We start from the raw sequence: 23,884 nt of genomic DNA, 5'->3' as shown, positions 1-23,884 counted from the left end.
TTTCAAAACATAATATACAAGGTTCAAGGGAACCGTGAACAGCTCAAAATGCGGAGATGTTCTGTGCTTGTGCTAAAAAGGTAGGAAAAGAAAAGGTGTACACATTTAATGTGTACTGTGCTCATGTAGACAGCATCTGCTATACTCATTCATCATCATACATAGAATTATGAACTACAGTGCAATTCTGTTTTTAACACCTGGGTTTGCTTTAGAACAAAAACTACGCTTATTTCTTCTTTCAATCAGCCAATTACTAAAACTTTTTTTATCCTCATTTCTTTCTTGTTCTTTTTGTTCTTTTCTGCCAAATAATTTCTGCTTGAAATTAGCAGTCTAGCATGTTTCTTGCCTCATCAGAGTCAGACGTGCAGCACAATGGAGTGCTGTGGGACTATCTAATGCAGGAAAGTGAATTCTGGCATCATCCTTCATCGGCAGAGTGCAAACATTATTAGGATTACTTGATACAGTGCAATGTTAAGAATAGTTTAAGATTTAGGCAATAATTGAAGAGCAAGCCATTCTGAATTCCCTGAATGCATGAAAGGATGAAGTTCAGGGAAATCTGAGATTGTACAGGGAAATGAAGATGAACAACTCTTAGAACAGGGAGTTATATTTCCTGCTCACTGCCTTACAAAGCCAATCTGTTTAAAACTCTTTTCAGATAGTGGAACCGTAAGGTTGCTTGACTTGTGTTTTGTAAGGATGATTTATATTAGGCTCTGTGCTAGATGGATCTTTGGTGTGAATCATTGCAGCTTCTTTGAGAAATAGATTATACCAATAAAGAAATAGCTCAAAGAAAAGGATATTGGTAAAATACTGGCTTCTTTCTTCTTTCTGTAGAAGAGTGATGGGCCTCACAAACAGCCTGAAGTTTTTGCTTCTGTAGTTAACATGGAAAACATGTCATACAACAAGGAGCTGTGTTAATTATCATCCTTGCTTCAACTGTCACTAAGGATTTAATAGATAGCTACGAGGTAGCAGTTCTTTAGCTGGTTTTCGAGAGTGAACTTCTGCACATTTAATGTTTCTTTCTCCAAGTACTGGTGCATTCCTGCTTACAAAAAGTAAACTTTTTAGGTTCTGTAAAGAAGCTGTAAAAGCCTGCATCTAGGAATAATTTATTCCAGTGATGTTTTTGGAAACAGTGTCAAATGTTGTAGGGTATTTACTTAGGGAAACAAAGAAAGAAGTCAAAATGTATTCTATATGGGCAGTCAGGCTGTGCAGTTTTCATGTATGAGAAATTCACAACTATGCTCTTTGAAAGAAAAAAAATAGTCCAAGAAAAGTGATTTAATCATAGCTTTCATTTTTTATAAATTCCTACTCTGCCTGATTTGAAGGCACAAATTCTCTGTTGTAGAATCTCTTAGGATGATTGGGTTTTCTGTGGTGAAGGTAAATTTATAGTTTCAGAAGTAATTAAATTCTGACTTAGCTTTCCAACTTGCTCCCCATATCATGCAATAGGAGCTTGCAAGAAATTTACAATCCTGTAAAATATTTGTTATTCAGTTGATTTAAAGGAGTGAGAGTGACATCAAATCCCTTTACAGACTTAATCTGTCATCAGTTCATTTATTACTATGACATCAGAACACTCATGTATGAAAACTGGAAAGATGATGTGTCTTGTAAGTACAACTGAGCTTGAAATGCACCAACAAAGCTGTTTTAATTCAAACAAATTAATTCAGATCCTTTGCACTCTGTTCTACAGAGTACAGGCTGAATGATCACACCACGTCTGGCTTCTTAACATATGAATCTGTTAATTAACTCTACTTTGTGTAGTTATGGATATATCAAACGTTTCAAATCCACATCTGTTAGTAGAACAGCAATAGCGGGTATCCTGATCTGTTTTATTCTTTTCATTTTTTCATAAATATAAGCAGAAATTGGTCACAGGTGGCATTGAAGGGGGACAGCATATGTAGAAAGCCCCAGCTGCAAGTACCTGCAATTCCTTATATCAGTGGTGGGAAATATCCCATACCCACCCACAGAACAAATCTTTTTTGATCCTACAGCCTGTGCCCAATAATCATATTAAAGAGGTGGTATATTCCCATTGTAATTGCATCCTTCCCTTCTTCATGGATGCAGCTTGGAGGTAGAAGAAAAACAACTGTTTTCTGAGGGTGTTCTGGCTTATTCTCACCATGTGCAAACTGTGATATTCAAAATCAAAGCACAGTGTTGCATTAATTTGGCCATGTGAGTAGGCTTTTTTCCTCCCATGATAATGTGTATGACAGAAACAGGAGAAACAACTGGGAAGAGAGATGAGGAAGGAGATAGAGATTTTCACACATAGTGAAGTGAAGATTATTTTTGAATGCCTGAGTTTAAGACATTTGTTGCTGTTGCTGCAGTTATTTTTGAGAACATTCTGCTTTTCCAGGAGTTAGATTTACTCAGAACAGCTGAAAAACAGCGATGGCAGCTTGCAGGTTTTTATATACTCCTCTCACTACTGAGCTCTTGCCATGAAAATACTGAAGGAAGGCTCTCTTGCTCACAGTGAATGACTGACAAATGGAGACTGATGTTGTCTCTCCTCCTTTGACTTCTCATTTATGAAATACTTGCTAAATAAATAACCAAACGTATTGATTTGTTACATCTTTTTCTCCTGAACATTTAATGTGATGGCTTTCAAGCTGATTGCTAGCTTTCACAGGAAGATTGAGGAATGTGAATAGACTAAGAAAATGTATGCAGTCTTTCTTAGTGCATCCACTGACCCTGCTCACCCTCACAGATACGGCTGTAGAACAGAAAGTGAGATTCTTTTAAATGAAATTAACGCACTTGTGTTCTCCTCTATGGAGACTAATGTTTGTTTAGATGTAGAGAGAAATAAGCATAATAGGTAAGTTCTTTTACTTCCAAGATGAAAGATGTTGGCCAGTGCCACTGCAGTAGAGATGTGTAAAGTTAAGCAAAAAAAAAAAAAACCCATGCCATTATCCAACAAAGTATTTGCTGATTAAGTCAGCTAATTTTGAACACTGAGCTTGCCAAATGTCAGCAAAACCCAGGCAGGTGACTTCAAACATTCTCATTTTAACAGGCCCTTTTTAAAGTGCTCTGTTTTTGTCAGATATCTATTTACTAAAGTATTCCAACAAACAGGAATTTCTAGGCTTTCAGATCAGCAAAGACAATACTTCTAATTTATGATTTACAGACAATAACATTGAAAATCAGAGGTGAATTTTTTACAGAACAGAGCTGGTGAAAAGAAATGTCTGTGACTTCAGCCTCTGCCTCTCACTACCGTAAGCCTGCTGATATTCTCCCATCACAGCACACACTGACTTTCACCACCAGCAGAAGCATGCCATACATACGGCCCTGCTAATGCAGTCAAGCACAAAATCAAGTTGGTCACATGAGTTAGTGTCACATGTTGGCTCCTGAGAGTTCACTGCAATATATCAGTTCAGTCATAACCTGTGTAAATTGCATGTGCAAGCAAAGCATCCTGTAGGTCCCTTTCCATAAATGACAAACTACCAGAATGAACTCAAGACAGCAGGCAAACCAGGCAACAGTTTTGCCTTTAGTGTGTGGCAGATCATACTGCTACACACAGAGAAAGAAGCGGACAATGAGATGAAGGTTTCTTCGAGGGCAAATAGACTTTTCTGAGCCCCTGCACCCCTTCTACTCCTAAGCTCCCCAACCCCCTGCTAGCTCCTCCCCAGTCTTCCTCAGGTGTCTGAGATGCGTTAAGTGAGCGCTGAGGACTCCCTTGATAGATAATTACGTAAGACCAAAATGAGCATTTATTCATAAACTGCAGTGGGTTTACATAATGCATCTTCTCCCCTGCCAAATGTTTTTCCCCTAGGATTAATGCAGCTAATGACTGCGTTACAGGAATTAATTATCTCTAGTTCCTTTTGGTAATATTTTACAATGAATTTGATATTCGTTTCTTAAATAACAGTCATTAAGTAGGACAGTAACATTTAGCTGCTGAATACCCAGTTTTCAGCCCAGCCATATTTTAGGACATCTGTCAGGAGTATTGACAGACATAAAGTTAAGCAGATGCTTAAGTGCTTTTTGTTAGGTGAGAACCACTGATTAGAATTTCACAGGACTGATTCATTAAGACACTAATGCATCACCAGAGAGGGAAACAGAATTTAACAACAGTTACGGTGATGTCTAAATTACTTTCTAGATAAGATTCCTTCCTTATTAATAGTTATTTTCTTCTTTTTGAGTGGGTGTGAAGTAATTAAACTTTAATCAACTCCAGAAATGCTTTTACATATACATATATATATATCCACACACACACATTTAGTAGGTGACTTAATGGGATCAGTTAGTACTTACAAGCTTAGTCCTAATGTATGTTTACATGAATAAGGAAATTATTTACTTTACTGATGACAAGCATCTAAACCTAATCCTAACTAGTATTTGGATCAATAGCAAGCCATTGGACAAAAAGAAAAGTTAATCAGCAATCTTTTTTAGAAGCAGGCAACATTAGTGTCTGGGAACCTTCACCACATGTTTATCTTTCTCTTTTCTGGTATAACTGGAGATCAACTACAACAATCCATCAACTTTGAAATTAAAATCCTTATGAGTTCTGGGGTATTCTAACTTGTCACTTCATTATAAGACATCAGAAACAGGGAGATAATAGGGGAGAGATGGAAGTGGTCTGTGAATCAGATCATCAATGTACAATCAGATTAAACACATCCCTTATTTGGGGAATATTCACAGTTGAGACTGTGGCTCCAGTGACTTTTTAACTTTTACAGGTTGGTCCCCCAAATTTATTCAGGCTAATCCTTTTCTCCTGATCTCTGGAACTCTTGGCTCTCTTTCACAGAGATCAAAAAATCCAGATTTGGTTCTCTGGTTCTCTCCTTGAAAACTGGCTTTAGTATGCTGCAAGCCCACCCTCTTTAAGCCACATTTGCCGTCATCTCGGGGCTCCCAGGAACACTCAGTGAGCTCCCAACTACAAAGACCTATCCCTCTTCTTTTGGGGAACAAAGCTATACGTGAATATAGATATTGTTTCTATTGTTAACTGCTATAGACACAGTAGTCAACACAGATTATCATTATCCAATGATAATGTTTATTTTAAATAATTATGAAAATATCTTATTTCTGTTCTAAATGTATACCTGGTGAATACTGGAAGACTATCATTTGCTCATTTAACTTGATTACATATACTCAAGCACTGTTGGCCTGTTTTCTTTATTTTTGCCTGCCTTCCTTAGCACCGGAGAAACTAAAGGTGGAGAATTAGGCGTTGAATGTGAAGATTTTAGATCTTATCTCACAACACAGAATTTGATAGAAAATGTCCTCTTGACTTCAAAGAACATTGAATTCTACTGAGTTGTATAAAATATCTGTCAAATCTGGAAAATTAACCTACTCATGCTTAAAACCCTGTTCAATACCTTAATCACTCATTTAATATATATAAAAGCACCATCAGTATTATGTGTCCTCATAAAAAGATGGGAACACCATCTATTATGATCATAACATTCAAAGCAGTAAAATATTTCCTACCTAAAAGTAGCTGTTCTTCTAAGACAGTCCCTGGATGCTTGCAATTTTGATTCTCTTCCTTTTAGTCCTTAGCCAATTATTAGCCAAGATTCCCTTTTTGTATGTAGCCATTTAACCTAGCATCAATTTTGTGTAAACAGAACATGCTGTTCATTAATTCTGCAGTAACTGCTGGGTTCTTCAGCAACGTATGAATGTTTGACAAAAGACCAAGTATGACAATTAAAATCGTGTCCTTCATCAAAACAGAGTGGTTGTAAAGAGCTCTTTCACTATTGTGTAGCTATCAATCAAACATAGTTGAATGTGAGCTAATAAAGATGTCACTTTCTTTCTGCTGCCTACAGTGAGGAAGAATAATAGCTGACAAAGGGCAGGAATGGAAACACCTGGAGTAGATAATTGCATGTTGCTTACTGGGCTCTCTGGCTCTATTCTGAAGCTTGGTACAGTAATAAGGAATAACGCAGTAACTGTATAGTCTAGGGGAAAGGAGGATCAGCAGGGCAGATTATTTTCCCTTTTTTCAAGTCCACCTGTTCAGTCTTTGTGTTTTGAACTGCACAGAAACATCCCCAAAACAAGAGATGCAGCAGAAAGCTACAGGCAGAAGCGCTGGCTATCCTGCCCTTTGTGCCTTGGTCTGAGCTTTAAAACCTGCTTTGAAGGTTGTAACAAAAACCAGACTCTTCATCATCAAAATATGTATTTTGATAGTATGTCCACAATTGCTGAGACTTTCACTGGAACAGGTTCCATCTTATAACCAGCACTGCTTGTCTCTACCCATGCAGGGGAGAGTCTGTATGCTATGGAGGGAGGTAAGATGTATTTTAAGAATCTCTGAAAGATGCTACAGGCAGCATTACCTGAGGAAATCAGGATAATGCTGGAGCTGGTGAACACCTGTGAGTTGCTTTGATGGAAAGCTAGGAGAGAGCTGGGACAAACAGATCCAGAAAGTTAAGCGTGTTCCTCAACACACTGTCAGGAAGAGTTTGGTTGTCACTGTGACTGTGGGAAGCTGACACAAAAATCTATGGAACTGTTTTCCATGTATAGATAACAACAAAAGTAAATTAAAAAAAAAAAAATCCCAAAGGTTTCAGAGAAGAAAAATCTGTGGACTTTAATTAGGAATCACTATCACATGGTTCTGGCTAAGCAGACTGTTATAATTCTGAGTTCTCACTTGGGTGAGATTTTTTCCCACAGAGATTTCAGTCTTTAAGGTACTGTGGGATATGTAACTGAGCTGGGGACTTCAGGAGACAGGAGGATATCACAAGAATGTGTTATAGGCTAACTGACCCAATAAGGCCAGCATGTGATACTGTTAACTGTGTGCTAGTTGCTATGCTGGCCAAATGTTAAGTTATATGGGAGCAGAACATCACTGGACTTTACAGATAAGCTCATATTAGGGTGAGATATGCTCAGTTACTTCCCCAACAGGACAAGAGCAAAACCTTTGCTATATTTTTGTCACTCAAAATTTACTCCCTGTTCCTGTAGCCAGCATTACAAGGTCTTTGAGCTCCAGGAGTCCAGAAGGAGAGGTTTAGGCTTTACAGCCTCTCTTAGTGCAGAGCCATTTGGATCAGCTGACTTGCTGGGGGAGGTAGGAGGGTAAGATCCCTACCACTCCACCTCACAGCACACACAGTTCTTACTTCTTCCCTTAAATGCTCAAGGACTTCTTAGGCAATGAATGTGTTGACTTACATCCTAGATGTAGCTTTTCCCATACTCGTATCTTTTCTGTGACACCCTATATATGCTGGCTTGTCAGACTTGAGACCTGTTTAATGCTGCAAACCCTGGAAATTTTAAACATAAGCAATTAGAGACACTTTCTTCATTGAAGTAATGGCAGCTAAAATGAGATGCTGACAAATTGATCAGCTCTCCTGCAGGTGAGGCAAAGGGGAATAAACAATAATAACAAAAAAACAACAAACAAACCAAAAACCAAAACCAACAACAAAAAAAAAAACCAACACACAAAGGTAAATAAAGCAGGTTTGCCAGCCTTTCATGAAAGCAAATAGCAAAGTATTTGGCATGCTGATTGGCTCTCTATCAATCTGCTTTCTATGTACCTACCAAATCACTGCAAATATTTGCCTCCCGGTGACAGGCAAACAGCAGGTCGACGCTGAGAAACAGATCATGTTGGTTTTGAACTCAAAATTGAATACCTCTTATTTTCTGGATGAAAAAAAAAAAAAGTAGAAATAAGATTCATGGAGGTCAAATAGTAATTATCACGGTAATTTAGGGAGCTGAGATTAGACAGAAGTTTTGCTGGGGTAGAGCCATAGAATAGCCTGAGTTGGAAGGGGCCCACAAGGTTCATCATGTTCACATCAATTCAATGCTGAGTTTATTATGAGCACTAACACCAGAACAAAGTATACCTTGTTTTTGAGGAAATTTGATTTGTGTCAGACAGGGGGAGTCTGCTTCAAGTTCAGTACAGGTTCTACAGCTATCTGGGCTCTGATCTTCTACCCATCGTACCTATAGACAGAGACAATATGTTCCTATGCTGTGTCCTCTGTGCTGTGCTGAATGTCCATAGAGAGTATCATAGTCTGTGTGGAGTTTTTGAGAGGACAAGAAGGTACTCATTTATAAATTAAAAGGGAAGAAGGAGCTCTAGGTAGGACAACGGTACAGAGAATTGCAGAACACTTGGGATACTTTGCTAAAAAATAAAAAAAGGAGAAAGGAGACCTTCACCCCTTGTCAGCTTTTCCTTTCCCTCCCTGCTTTCTGAGCATATTAATATTCTATCACTTCTCGTTTACTTGGTGACCTGCCTCATATGTTTTTGACACACTAGAAACAAAACTTTCCTCAGCTTAACAGGAACAGCTTTAGAGAAGTCTGCTAAGGCCAGAAAAGGAGCTTTGCTGTGATGGGGTATGGATGACACTGGTGAAGAAAAACAGTGTGAATGATTCATGCAGCATATTCAGATGCTTTGTGATCCTGAACTAGTGTGAGCACACTATTTGCTTTGCATTCGTAATGTTTCATTAGCCACCACAAAGATGAGCAAGGCAAAGTCATTAAGCTTAGTCTAATGTTGTTTTAACACCAATTCTTGGTTGTATTACCATGCAAAGACCATGACTACAAAGGACTTTGGTTGCTTCCATGAGAGTTTGCTTTCAGAAATCTCTCCCCACTCCAGGGAACGGTTGCTGGAGAGCAACTTTATCCTTCCATCTCCCAGCTCAGAAAATGTGATTGCATCATCTGAGATTTCAGGACAGAGGGATTTTGAGTCCCTAGGGCTGAAGAGATCTTTTTCAAGTAAACACAATGCAGACCTCTCATGCTGCCTTGCCAGAACTATAATGTTCAGACAGAACCAAGTTGAAGAGAACAACAGGTTCCTACCCATCCCTTTTAGAGTTGTCAACTGAAGTTATTACTGGAAGGTGCAACATGGTGAAGTCTGAAAGACCAGGACCCTGTTGTAGAAGGGAACTGAGCGTGGCCCTGTGGAGATTAACCTGCTACACAGAGAGAAAGCCTGGATGAGAAATTCTGGCAGAAAAAAATATATTCAAATTTTAGATAGAAATCTCACCCCAGTGTTGATTCACCCATTTCAGCTTGGCTAACCTTGTCCACGGCAGTGGGATGGGACTAGATGATCTCTAAGGACTTCTCTAATCTAAAGCGTTCTATGTCTGTTGACACTACTTTTAAAGGTGAACATTTTCACCCAGAACTTTCTATCATCTTTGTGAGAGATATATCTGTAAACAACTCTGCTTTCTCCCATTCCCTTAGAGTTTATCCCACCTTTGTTTAGCAGTTAGTGTGTCTCCTAAGTTTTTTGTGCCAGCTTTAATTTTCAGTTGATGTAGCATCCTTAACACAGGATCCCTTAGTCCCTGCTCTGTCTCTTGCTCTCCCTGAAATGAAAAGCATTGTTTCATCTTGGTTTAAAGAGAAACATACAGGCTTCGATGAGATGTGGGCTTGAGTGAATTAATTAAAAAAAAAAAAAAAAAAAAAAAAGGGTGCTGAGTTAAGTAGCACCTGCCAAAGAGAATCTCTGATTTTCAATGATGACTACGGGGTGAAAAGGACAGGTGATATTTATACATCAGGAAAATATGATCGAAGACTCTCTACCCCAGGTTGCACCTGCTGTGTTGCTCTTCCAGCTGTTTTAATGCTTGCTTCCCACTGGCTGAAGTGCAGGATGGTTTGAGAAGGCTCTTGCTGTCTCTGAGCGATGAGCCTAGTGGTTTTAGCTCTAGTCAGAGAGAATTAGAATTTCAGTCACAGTGTCAGTGAGTTCAGGCTCTGTGGACTATTCTACCCAGAGCACATTGGCGTGTGAGTCAACCTTGCAACCTCAGTGAAGTATAAGGTGGATTGGAGCAGGACCTGGTTATTTTCTCTGTGTACAGAGTGCAATTAATATGAAAGGTTCCTGAAAAGTTATGCCAGTTCTTGTAATCACTTTGCAGCATTGCTCCAAGATTAACTGTGTGAAATTTATGGCAATTCTGCTAGAAAAAAAATCGTACAGAAGTATCTGTGTTTTTCTCCAAGAGAAGTAAACAATTTGTCTCGATCCATGCTCAGTTCCATTTCAACATTAAGAGAAACAGCTTAAAGCTAGACAAAATGTTTGAAGGTTTCTGACCTTATTCAGACTTACGACTGTAGGAGAGGAATTCATTCCACTGAACACGCAAAGGGCAAACAAGTGTATAGAAAGCGGAGAAGCATGGGCAACAGACACACCATGGAAGGTTGTTAGCTCTCATGTAGTCTATTTCATACCCAGAGATCTCAGAGAGCGGTATGTGAAGCTGTGAACTGGAGACTGATAAATTCTTATTTGTTTTTTTGTTTGTTTGTTTTTCTTTGCAAATTACTGTCATGCAAACCTATAAGATAAAATTTAGACCAATCAGTATGCTGCTGTGGATATAATGACTGCTCCTTCACTGCTTTATGCTGTGCAAATAATACAGTCTTGTAGGAAGTTGAAATCTAAAATCAACACTGGATTTGGCAAGCAGGGCAGTAAACAAGCACAACTTGAGTTCCCAATAGGTGAATAACAATCAAGTTATTTAGCATTAATATACAGTCAAGCCTGGATCATAAACAGGAATTACTGATGAATGGAGAAAAGGAGACTAAGTCTCCTAAGGTCTAAGTCTCACCCAGGTCAGTGAAAACCAGGTCATGAACAGGGATTGACGATGGAAGGAGGGATATGACAGTGTGACCACCTCAGGGACATTGAAACAAGAAATCTGGGCTGTGAGGGAGCTGTGATAGATTACATTTGTGTAAATGTTTTGGATTCTTCTCACTAAATCTAGTAGCAAATACTGTTTTGGTACAAAGGTGATGTCCAAACTTTCACATGAAATTCTGTCTTCCCACATTTCCAGTTTTCAAGAGTATCTTTGAGGTCTTCCTGACAACATTTATATCAGCCAAGTATCTACCTCAGAAAGCAAACTTTGCTTCTGTTCCCAAACCTTAGTGATGTTATGTGCAATTCTAGGATATTTTTTTAGATAGAACTGCAGGTGGTTTGTTGTGTCTGTCATGATAACTTTGGGCCCAGACATCTTCCATCTGAGGTCAATAAAAATTTCCATAAATTTAAGAATTCTACTCAAGTAACAGATACACGTCTGCTTCGGAATGACATAAATATTAGATCTCCACATGGTGTGGAAAAATAAAGAGAAAAGGAAACTATACAGGAGGATTAGGTCATGTACAATTGTTTAAAACAATAGACCTTTATTTTTTTCTTCTGTGTTTGAGTGTTTCACACACTGAAGAAAGAGGCAGTGAGTTGTTTTGGTAAAAAATAAGTCTGCTTTCCCAATTTTACTCTTACAGTTCAAAGAGGAATCATATTGAAAACCGTATTCCAGGAGTACTGGCAGTTTATTTACCTTTGGAAATGGAAAACAGAGATGCATATGAAGCACCTCTTTAAACAATAATACCCTCCAAAATCTAAGGCTTGTTTTATGGATGGTGAAAAATTCCCTGGAGACTTTTATGTGTTGTATGAGAACATGGAACAATGAGCAAATGGAAAAAATGCAAAACATGAGCAGGACAGCACTTTTACAGGCAAAAGCCTCTGTTGCCTGATACTTCAGTTTTCTTTTAGTAAGATTACTTGACTGCTTGAGGTTTCATAAATGTTTGAATTTTTAATCACCATTATTGCCATAAGCATTGCAACAGAAACAACTCTACATCATCCCAATCATTTTAGCTAATATTGGACTTCGCAAGTTTAAAATTTGATCAGGAAGTGTCAACTCTATATAAACTGGAGGAGGAGGTCACTTTCCAAGTACAGTCATTAAAATACATTCAAGATCATGCCATTCAACATCCACTATTCTACTGGCATAAACTCTCCCACGTGGGTAATATAAATACAATTCATTTCAAAAATTACACTCCAAAAATATCTGTTATTAAACAGATCTTGTCCACAAACAAATTCCTTATCAGCTGTCCTCCCACCCCAGGAATATCTTTTGTTGTCCCATATCTCTTCAAAAACTCTTTCTTTGCAATTGTGTCTGGACAGGTCCTGTGAGAGACTAGAAGCTCTTTAATTCTCTCTTTCCTTCCTAAAGTTGCATAGACTTCTTGGTTTCTTAGTTCTTAGGGTAGGTGAATTCTAACAACAGAGAAAAGATGCACCATTGCTATCTCTAAACAAAAGGAGATCATTTTGAACAAGCAATGCTTCTTACAGATATAACAACATTGGCAAATCTGAGATTATATTTGCTGTAACTGATCAGTTCAGGGAAATCTCCATGTAACAGGACTGGTTTATATAGAAAATTCATTTTATTATGAAGATATCCAAGCTATCTGTGTATGAGTGATTTAAGTACTGGAAGCAGCCTAGGCATAACAGCATAAATCTGAGTACCAACACTGATACCCTGGTGTGATTAGAGGGTAGAACTTCTACTTAAGTAATGAAATTATGCCATTGTGCAAACAATGACAGAAGTTTTTACTCACTGAAGTGCTCAGTAAAAACTCCTATTGGCTTCATTATGTAAGAACAGCGGATATGATGTTAGTGATACATTCACCTACTTCAGTCTCTTGGTTACAGCAGGGGACAATAGCAGATGCCACTTGGAGAATATAAAACACGATGACTGTATGATGAAATTGTCTCAAAATACCCTCACATCCTCTGGGAAACAGTCAGTGAGAGACTTCCTGTACCAGAGGTGTAATTCTGCATTTAATAGCCCTCCATGGTTTTGTCAGCAGTGCCAAGGCTTACTCGCTGAGTTGTGAGAAGACATGGAATGTATTCTTACATTGGTATTTTAAGCATTAAAATAAACAATAGATTCAGTTGAGTGTAATAAGGTCAGTCCTTTTCTATACTTTCATGGATACTCTGTGGATTTCAGAAGGAGCTTATCAATCAGGTTGCCACATGGCTGGTTTTGGGACTGCAATTGCCTCTCCGGTTCTGCTGTGGTCTCACCAGTCACTGTTAGGACTATCAGAAACAGAATAGCACAAGCACAACTACAGTTGGCCAAGAGGGGTATTTCTGAGATGCGAGCTGTAACTGAATGAGACATACAGATGGTCAGAAATGCTCAGAGGAAATCAACACGTGTATCTTGGATTTTACCTGGAGTCAGTGAGGGTTGGAATGAGGTGGGAATAGTGAAACATTCTGGGAAGGAGTACTGCAAACTCTCTGCAATGATAGTATTAAACTAATTTAATAATTGGGTAAGGTTGAAATTTTTTTATAAGTCAACCACAAGTTCGGAAAGAAACTTACATGTACTCATAAGGCAGCACAAAGTTAGGAATAGCGAACAAGTAATGAAGTTCAGGAAATACAGGGGGTAAATATTGCATAAGTGAGTATGGGAAAAATAAGAATTGGACATCAGCGATTTAAATAGTCTCTTACATCTGTTTCTGAATTAGACCATTATTTCAAAGCAATTCATTCAGCATGGATGTGAAATACTTAGTTATTATAAGACTTGTTTTTCTTGTTCTTCTTTTCAGTACTAGCCTTCACCCCTCAAGGCCTATCTATTTTCTTTCTCTTCATGTGTAAGAAGTATTAGAATTATTATAAGGATATTCAGGGATGATTTACAAGTTAGGATATTGATGTTATATATTGATTTCTGTCTCTGTTCAGTTAGACAGGACTCCTCAGGGATAAGAAAAACCTTTCTCTGCTCTTTCTATGTGTTAGTTACAATGCTCCTATCAGAAAGCTTCTCATGTCACTGAAGATGTAGACACTGAGATTATCCTGATCTTATGGTTGAGGAGATGAAAGAGATGAGACCTTCAGTGAAGATCAATACAGCCAGGGGGAGCCTCATAATTCAAGGCTTTCTCTGTCTTTGATTCCAACTCAGTTTTTGTTATTTTAGGAACGATGGGATGAAAGCCTTGTTTCTCTGATATTTACATATAATTCCAAGGTACTTCTGAACAACAATGCTGCATGCATCCGCTACATGCTTTTGATCCAGTTAACTTTCTGTAATTTGCATAATTTTCCTCTTGTTTGAAATATAAGCAATATAGAGTTGCATATCTTGCTTCCTTAGTTCTTAAGGTAGGTAAAATCTAACTACTGAGACAAGATGCACCAGTGCTATCTTTAAACAAAAGGAGGTCATTTTGAACTAGCAGTGCTTCCTTCCTACAGATCCCTTGTAAGAAACTTAATTTACTTGTTGTTTTCTTGTTGCCTTTTTTTTTTTTTTTTTTTTTTTTATGTCATGTCACACATCAGTCTTGAAGTCCATGCATGAAAGCTGAAAATTGACAATAATGTACGTTTTTCCCTTTGGGGACTTGAAAATGATTTGCTATTAAACTGCGCATGGAAATACAATCTGAATTACGAGAGCAAACAAACAAAAATGTGTTAGATATCTTCTAGCTTATGATACAACATGTGTAATGAATAGTGAGGACTAAAACATAAAAGAATATATTGTGAGAGGGGAGAGGGAAATATTTGGCCTCTAACACAAATACGTTTTCAGAAGGTTGTTTCAAAGCTAGTACTTGAAATGTTCAGAAGCAATCCAGTGTCTTTAGGCTACCTGAGTATCTCTAGGACACTACACTTGCATAGCAAAAACAAGATCTTAGGCATACTGTGGTCTCTTATGTGCTCTCTATCTGTCTGAGGCTTTGGTCTCCTTACCAACAAACTTTACTTTCTGTTCATGTCTCACTCTCCAGCAGCCAGGGGTGTTTTGTGGGCTGTTACTATAAGAAGGAGCCTAATTCTCCAACAACATGTTGGCGTGTGAATATGAAACAGACAACTGCTCCCCGCTTTCCCAAGTTGTGTTTTGTTTCTATAAAATGAAATCTACCAATTTGAAACTTCTCTTCAGATTAAGAAGCTGACAAATATTTTAACCTTTTTAAAGAGTAGAAAGGACCTGGCTTATTAAATAATTTGCAAGTACTCCTACTCTTTTTAATGATCTTTGAATCAAGCTATAATTTTGGCTTGAGATGAAAAGTTTGATAATATCTAGCTGAGAGTAGATTAAATTCCTTGTACTGCAAAATGAAGATTCTTCAGATGTTTTTAAATGTAACAGGTTAGGAAATACAAAAAAAGGTGTAATTACTGTCAATCAACATTGTTCTATGGGAAAAAAAGGCCTTGTCACAAAATTTAATTTGTTCTTTGACAAGGTTGCAAGATTGTACGATGAAGGTATCTCTGAAACTGTAATGTTCTTAGAATGAGATATTGATACAACCAGCCCTGCCTTGGGTTATGGAACAGAGCTGATTGTGCTTTGTATTTCCCCAAGCTATTCTTTCTCTTAATCTATCATGTTACAGTTCTTTGAGGTGTTTCAAATGGAATTGCCTCAAAGTTTCATTAAACATCCAAAACAATCATAAATATAGTATATGGACAAGGAATTGACTAGTGAATCCTAAATGATACCTAGAAAATCACTAGCAAAGGTGTATCTCTTAAGTAGGTATTCTGGAAGTGATTCTACTTTGGGGCTACATTGTCATATATATTTCATCAAGGGGTAGCAGGGAAGTATGAAGTCATTTCTGATTGTGGATGAATCAGTTGGTTATTTGGCCTATACAAATGACTTCAAGACTTCAGGCAGCAAAATGGTATGTTGTATCATGGTGAATTTAATCCTGTGTTATGTACAGAAAATTTTTGCTGTTCAACCGTGTCCTGAACTTATCTTACCTGCAGACTCGGATCACACAGCAAAACATTTTACGGAGTCATAACATCAAGTCCCAGAAACAATAAGGAAGTCCCATCTATAGGAGACAACCTCAGAGAAGTATTTTATACAGTTAAAGTACAGAAGCAAGTGTACACTGGGAAAGATTGTCAAGCCAGACATAGTCAAGTGAGAAGTAAAGGGTGATATCTGCTTAAGCTTTGAAGTTAATTAATCACATAATGAACTGCTTAGAGAAATGGTGACCTCCTTACATCTTGAGGTCTACAAATCAAATTATGAGGCTGATACTGACTTATTGAGCAATGCTAAGACCTCTGGCATATCTCTGATTGGGAAGACTTGGCTAGTACACCCTTCTGGCCATAAATATGGACTGCATACAGCTCTTTTCAGTCTGAGTTCCCAGCATCGATTTGCTGGTGTTTCACAGGCTGACCCCTCAGCCTCTATGCATTCCAAAGATCTTTGGGTCAAGGAGAGGAGGGCAGGCAGCACGCCAGAGCACGATGCTTCATGGCAAAGGCTGCACAATGTGTATGGCATTGATTTCTAGATGTCATCTCATGAAGAATTTGATCTTTAAGTTGCACAAAGCGCTTGAATGCTTTGAGGCAACCAGTAGAGCTGGCAGAGGAATGCTCTTTTCTGTGGGGCTATCGTCAAACTTTTGAAACACCAAGAATTGTTTGAATTAAAGTGAGGGAAAACTGAGTATCCTTTACTTGCTCCTGAAAACTCTATCTGCTCTGGATATATTTTGTGGGAAAATAAGATATTTCTCATGAAAATTCATTCTAAGTCCATACTAGAAGAACTATGAGCATAATCTTTCAATTATCCTATGAAAGTAGTGATTTATTTTAGAAATATAGCAAAATAAGACATTGCTTTCTCACCATATGTGCATGTGTGTGTATAAAGGAAGGAATGCGTATATATTTTATATGCAAGTTATGTATTCACGTCCAAAACACACGCTCTGTGAGGCTGTGTAGACTTTTTCTGTCTTCCTTTAAGATTCCCAAGGCTATAGGATGTGTTCAGCAGGTGCAAAAACTACTCAGCCGGAGAAACTCAGCTCTATCACTGTGCACTTTAGAGTAGCTCAGCCTTTTAGTAGCAATGTTAAAGGCTGTACAGACAGCTACATTGTAATTGCTTCTGTTGAGAGTGAGAGAGCATTATTTCATCTGGAAGCTTTTGGTTTATGGCTACACTCGCACGCACTAAATCATCCGTTTGCCTGGTGATGAGCTACAGCAAGCAGCAGGAGCCTTCAGATAGCAGGGAGCTCATGTAAGGTTGTATTTGGCACCATCCAATGGCACGCAGTCCTGTGGGTCTTTATTCATTTCAATTGTGAATGCCATGGCAAGATAAATTCAGCTTCGTTTGTTCCTGCGATGGGAATGGTTTCTCGCCATGCTGTTACATACCCTCGTGGAGCCTCACGTGTGTTCAGAAAGGCAACAGATACTACAGCAGTTTCACAATTCGCCTTCTGAAAATGTCCCGTACTCAGAATGAAAAACACCACCACAAGCATGGAAAGAACTGGAAACTAAAATTCCTTTTTTTTTTTTTCATGGCACAACCATTTGCATCTGTATATTTTGACTGACAAATGACCGGTCAGTTTGGATAAAGCCCAGAGATCAGAACTAATAAATGTATTGGCAAGAACATCCATGGAAACTAGTTTATTTAAGACAGTATTGAAAAACATTTGCCAAGTGGGAATTTTAAATATATCGTCCTCAGATGCATGCACTGGGAAATCTGGAAGCCATTCAACCACATAATGAGCAGATACATATTGTATCATTTAAGTGAACAGTCATAGCAATGAAACTTTGATTGCTTGGTATTCTCAAAGTGGTTACAAAGCGATCTACTAAGCAGAAGTGATTCACAAGAACAAATCTAAGAAAACAGCACCCTGATCCTAAGGATGAGAAGAAGAAAAAAAAAAAACAAAAGAAAAAAAAAAACAGAAAAAGGAATTGTTGTGAGAAATGCAGATGAATGTTGCTTAAGAGACAGCAACGAATGCAGCAAAGTCAGAGCAAGCTGCCAGGCTGTGCCTGACGCTCAAAACCTCACAGTCTCAAAGTGGGCCTGGGTCTGCTCTGGAGGGTTCAGGGCAAACCTGAAGATGGCCATCACTGGTGGCTGCTTCCTCAGCTGAGCGTGGCTCCTGGCCCTCAGAAATGGCTGTAGCACCAAGCACAGCCCCAGGGAAAGATGGACAGGGAGTGAACACAGGCTGCAAAGTGTAGAAAGTGTAAAATTATTTCTTGGTGTCTCAGAGACTTCTTGTTCTTTTATTTTTATCTTTGTTCCTGCTAGCTCTGACCCTAACTCGCCTTCTTGTCTGGAAAGAATTAGCAGAGCTTTTTTCCTCCAGCTCTTCTCTACTGCATAGAAGCAATTCTGGGCCCTGACAAAAGTCATGGCTTCATTTTCTTTAATTTCTTCCCTGTCTTTTCCTGAATTATCTGTAGATGCTAGTATCCAAAAAGATGTGTTCTCAGCAAGGAGTTCTACAGCGCATCGCACCATTGATCCATACCTGCCAGCTCTCCTCCAATTTTCGGCTTCTCTTCCCCAGCCTTCTTAGGGAGTCAAAGTGGGCAAATGGCTGCTGCTCATCTTGCTGCAACCACAGTCATCGTACAGACCCAGTGGGGGGATACAGCAAATCTGTTCTGATTAGCGAAGGTAAGCAGGGACTCTGCCGTGCTTGTACCCTACAGTGAGAAGATCAGCAAGGTCAAGTTATATCCGAGAAATCAACCAACCATTTTTGGAGTGCCGGCCAAAATCCTTATGTGACCTGACAACGACTGGGGAGCATCAAAACCTCACTGCTTTTCTCTCTGTGTGTGAGGGATATTGGTTCAGACCTGCCTTTCCCAATACAAACATAGTTCTTTGTGCATATTATAAAAACACACAGAAAGAAGTGCTTTGCTGCCCATTTGTCCCATGCTGGGAAGGAACAAATTGAACAAACAAATGGCATATGTTAGTCACAGTGCTTCATACACTGCTGGAATGTGTTCAGATACTCTGGTGCCTTCTATTAAGATCATGGTAAATTAAATATAAATGGTTTTTAAGGACTAAACTGTGACATCTGAAATGAAGTTTGAATTACATGAAGCCAGACAATGTGATATCCATTAGAAAAAGTGTTTACTAGCCTTCATGAAGTACACATGTGTTGTGAAAACACTCATCTGGCTAAATCAAAAATGACTGAATAAGGTAATTCTGACTTTTTTTGTAGTGCTATTCGTATTATTTGAGTAGCCATGACTGTAAAGTTGTCTTTTTTTTACAGATACTGTGCATCCTCCTCTTGCACAAAGGGCAGATGTAATCATTTTAAGTGGCATCACTGAAGCTGGGCAGACAAATGACAGCTGATAGGATTGAGTGGAAGTGTCAGATTGGTCAAAATCTGCAAACATTTTTGTGAGAAAAAATGTTCACTATTTCAAAATTCTTTTCTTTTTGGAAGCTTTGCACCTATTTCGCTTTTAAGATTAATTTTCCATTGCTCCTGCTCTCAATATTTTCCCTGAATATTTTACACAATGGTTAAAGGGCATTCTTCAAGGATATCGACAGCATCATCCATCCTTTCATTTCCAAATTCTCTGACAGGCATTATGGCACTTTGCAAATCCGTCAATCCTTTTAGGGGGATTAGGAACAGGACCAGAGTTTTTACAGTCGATTTCCTCTCAATTCCCAGTAGTTTAACGGTTGTAATCCTTTCTCAAACCAGAAGGTGGCAAGCACTCGTAAAGTATGAGCTGCACCAAGACAAGAACGTCTCCTTTCCGATAAATCTCAGCCACCATTGCCATCTGCTCAGCGTCCAGCCTTGGGTTTTCCAGCCAGAGATCTCTGTTTAGCAGCGTCCAGTAAATCACAGCAGGACAGTGCTAAAAAGGGAAACATGGAAGGGATTGAAGCATTTCTTCCGTTATCATTCAAAAAAAAAAGAAAAAAAAAAAATCCCTGAGACAAATGTAGACAATAATTGTGCAGAAAATAAAGCTGACCGGAAAAATGGAATTTCCGCTCTGGCAAAGGGAGGGCTCTGCAGGGATGGGCTCAGTGCCAGGGCTGACAGAAACACGGGGCACCTGGAGTGAGCCCTGCAGCCACTGCCCCATTCATACGGCCATTCAACTGCAAAACGTGATGTGACAATTTGCGTGGATTTTCCCAGAAGGAAAATAGGCATTAACCTTAGTTATTGGTTTTCAGCAGTGCCTAAGCTGTGCAATTTTCTGCTCATCAATCCATCCGAGGAAACTGAGTAATTTATGTGCACAAACAACTACAGCCAATGTATTCCGGGTGCATTGGCAGGAATTTACTTCCTTTCTTTTCAAGAATTTTAAATTTCAACCTGTAGCTTATCCATGGGAAGAGATCCCTCAGGTCATCCTACACAGGGGGGAAGCTGAAGGGTGAATTAATACAACCTCCAAATCAATGTCTTACAAGAAAATAATATGCCTTCCACTTTCGAAATGTTTACATTGTTAATTAATTTTAGCACCTGGGCTAAAGACTTCGTGTCAGCTGGATTCTTCCTATGACATCCTATGTTTTATAATACAATATGAATCAATTGGTGGGGAGGAAGGTTTTCAAGCAAAACACTACATTTCTGAGCTTCTTTTTCAGAAGGCCTCAAAGCACCAGGAGGGCAATGCAGCCCTCACTGCCCATGAGAGCCGACAAGTGCTGATGACTTGAAGGCTGTGACAATACAGTCCTGTCTGACATTAATCTGGGGCTGGGAGTGAGAGCTGTTCCTGCCTCCTCATGACCTCCATTATTCACCGTCTGAGTGACTGCAGTGCTGACAATCCATGCTCATCCACACCAGCCCACGCCAGGCAGTCAGCAGGAAGGTGAGCTCGACCCCTTGCACTTCTGCATGCAAGTATGAGAGAAGTAGAATGCAAGGACATGCTGGAGAACGGGGAGCGCAATGCCCCTGTCCTCACAGTAGGGCATGGCTTCAGCTCTTAGGGCATGACTCGGCCATGTTCCAAGGAAGGAGCTTGTTGGGAGTTTTCTGCTTTGCAGACATATTGCAGTAAAGGTGCAGACTGAATCACAGATGGCTCTGAGGAAGGACACTGATCTTGTGTGCATTCAGTTTATACTGAGAATCCACATAAAACTGATTTATCATAGGATCATAGACTAGTTTGTGTTGGGAGAGGCGTTTAAGATCACCTAGTTCCAACCCGCATGCTATAGGCAGGAATACCTCCCTCTAGACCAGGTTGGTCACAGCCCCATCCAGCCCAGGGAGGGAACATTCACAACCTCACTGGACAACCTGTTCCAGGGTCTCACCACCACCACCACCATCCCTAAGTTGTTCCAATGTGCCTATCCTGTACCTCTAATAACTGAACCTGCATCCAGGATCATAACCTGCCCTGTCTTGCAGGCACACTTGGAATCGTAGAATCACGAAAGTTCAAAAAGACCACTAAGATCATCTAGTCTAAATGCCAACCCACCACCACCATGCCCACTAACCGTGTCCCTCAGTACTTCACGGGAAACATCCCAGTGCAGATGACTTCGTAGTCCTTCAGCTCACAGCTTTACCATGGGATTGGCTTTGCTCTGGAATAGAATAATCACAGCATATTTCACCTCTTGTCCTCTGGTTACCTCTCCCCAGGCTGCCAGCCCGGCACTGTTTGCACTTGTGACTCTGAGCTCAGTGGTGAAAAGCCCTGTGTTTATTGAGCCTGTGGGCTAAGGGAGCTCAGAGTGCAAAATTCTGCTGCTCTCTGCAAACTTCACACCAACCTACTGAGCTGTAACCAATCCACCCACAGCAGGAGGAACAGAGTAGGGTAACAGCTGAGATAACGCCAAGAGATACACTGAGGTCACAGAGGAAAGCTGTGATGAGTACAGAGGAAGTATGAAGCAAATAGATTTTAATTAGAGTATCATTCAGCCCTTTGGATATTTTCTAGGTGCAAAGACAGATTTAACAAGGCAGTTCCTTGCTAATCATCATGTGCATTAAAGAAGATGGGGCAGAATGAAGAATGAAAATCCTAAGGGAATCCTAAACAGAGAGACATAAATAGGAGTTTAAAGGGTGAATTGCATCATTTGCCCTGCTTACAGGTATCTACTCAGGCAGCAAAATGTTATTGCCTGCTGAACCCAGCTTCTGCTTAATTCTGCCAACTGGCAAAATGTTTATTATCCCACGTTTAATAGGTGTCACTGCAGACCCGGACTGCTAAATGGGTGCCTTCTTCTGGATTGGACTCAGAGTAAGCACGGACCAAGGTACAAAAATAATTAAAACAAGTTGCTATTGAATAGGATTTGCAAGTGAGGATTCTTGCAAGCAGAAGGCTGAGGCTGAAAAGTGAAAGCTGCAGAGGCTTTCTGACTTTTTAAGAGAAAAACACTGCCTCATCTTTTCTCCTGATACACACTGGTACTCTCTCTGCTCCTCTGCACCTGCAGAAATGGATGGATGCTCCAAGTCTGTTCTGTTTCTGTTGGAAGAACTGTGCTAGACAGCTCAGGAGTCTGCAGGTGCCAGCCAGAGCATGTTTTGCCAAGCAAAGGAGACTGCTTTGTGCCTCTGAAGGAAGGCTCAGGGGCAGGTTTTGCACTGGAGAACTTATCTACAACATAGAGTTCTTCCTACGTAAGACAGACAAACCATAAGCCATGCATCAAATACTGGTTCAGGGGAGCTCAACGAGTCCTCTCAGATGAATACAAAATTCACCTAAAAATGGATTTCCAGAAGAACTGACAAGTTGGTTGGTGTGACACATGGACTTTTTGCAGGTGGGTAAGGGGCAAGAAAGGACAATGAGAAAGGACACGGCCAATTCTTATGTCAGTGTTCTCAAACTGCAACCTTTCTGTTTTGTTTCTTTGCCTCCTAAATGGCATTTTTACCTCATTAAAATTAAAGTAGATTTTAATATTAAAACAGCTGTTAAATAATGTGAAAACAGAATAAGTTCACCCAGATTAAAAATGTATATATGTATCCTTTTTTTTTTTTTTCTTTGCTCCATTTCTCCAGATTCTTCCAGGTCAACTCTAACAAAATCTTTCCCCTACCTCTGGTCTGTCCATTACTAGGCCATGATTTATTTAGCTCTAAGCCTATGCTTAAAGGTGCGTCTGAAGCTTTTTCCAACTGCTGATATCACAGCGCTGACACTATGCTGTGACTCTCCTCTGTGACCCTCGTGCTTTCAAATGTCCCCTGCCTCAGACTTCTAAAGAATAAAGAAATAGCTGTGGTTAGTTTGCTAGGTCAAAAGCAGCCCAGCTGAAAACAGACACTTACGTTCCCCCCTAGCTATGCCTGCATCTGAAATCAGGGGATTTTCTTTTCAAGTTTCGTCAGCTTTCCAACTCTTTCAAGAAAGAGATCGAAAGGGGAAAGAAAGGAGAGAGGACTGTAAACCTTAATGTGCATACAGCTGTGACAGGGAGCAAATGCAGGGAAAATTCTCACTGCAGTTGGCGTGTCCTCCTGCAGCCCAGGCTGAAGCAACCCCTGTGGCTGCTGTGCTGTTGGCGGGTGTTCAGTGCATCGCAGCTGAAGATGCTCATGTGAACCCATGGGAATCTGTTCTGCCAAGTTCCTCGTAGCTCTGCTCGGTTCGGTCTCATTTTTATTTAATGCTCTTCTCTCCCCTACTGTGGTTTGGTGCGGCTCATTTCTGCAGCTTCCATGAAGATGCAAGGGTGAGAAGTATTGCGGAGTTAAGAGAAGAGAAAGTCTCTCCATCTCTCTGTCGTCCTGCTCAGACCCGAGATTTAGACAAGGAAGAATGGAAGATTCGCTCGAAGGCGGCCTGAGAGTCTGCTGAGAAAGGATGAGCCACAGCAGAGGAGGTGATTGCCACTCAATCCTAGCTCTTGCCCCCAGAGAAGGCACAGTT

General features: G+C 39.8%; 1 long non-coding RNA gene across 4 annotated transcripts in view; it reads left to right on the top strand.

Moving 5' to 3' along the window:
* The window catches only part of LOC101749898, a 94,664-nt gene that overhangs the window by 59,715 nt on the left and 11,065 nt on the right, over positions 1–23,884 (top strand). Inside the window, exons 11-12 of one of the 4 annotated variants that reach the window (XR_005860978.1) lie at positions 20,604–20,833; positions 21,929–23,837. This is a non-coding gene — a long non-coding RNA (uncharacterized LOC101749898). Of the gene's footprint in view, positions 1–15,895; positions 20,834–21,928; positions 23,838–23,884 lie in introns of all 4 variants that reach the window. The other 3 variants (XR_005860974.1, XR_006939781.1, XR_005860985.1) reach the window with 3 other exon arrangements.

The sequence above is a fragment of the Gallus gallus genome, chromosome 6 (genome assembly GCF_016699485.2).
Source record: "Gallus gallus isolate bGalGal1 chromosome 6, bGalGal1.mat.broiler.GRCg7b, whole genome shotgun sequence".
Classification (NCBI taxonomy): Eukaryota; Metazoa; Chordata; class Aves; order Galliformes; family Phasianidae; genus Gallus; species Gallus gallus.
The sequence above is the reverse complement of the archived record's forward strand: the minus strand, read 5'-3'. Positions and strand labels throughout refer to the sequence as shown.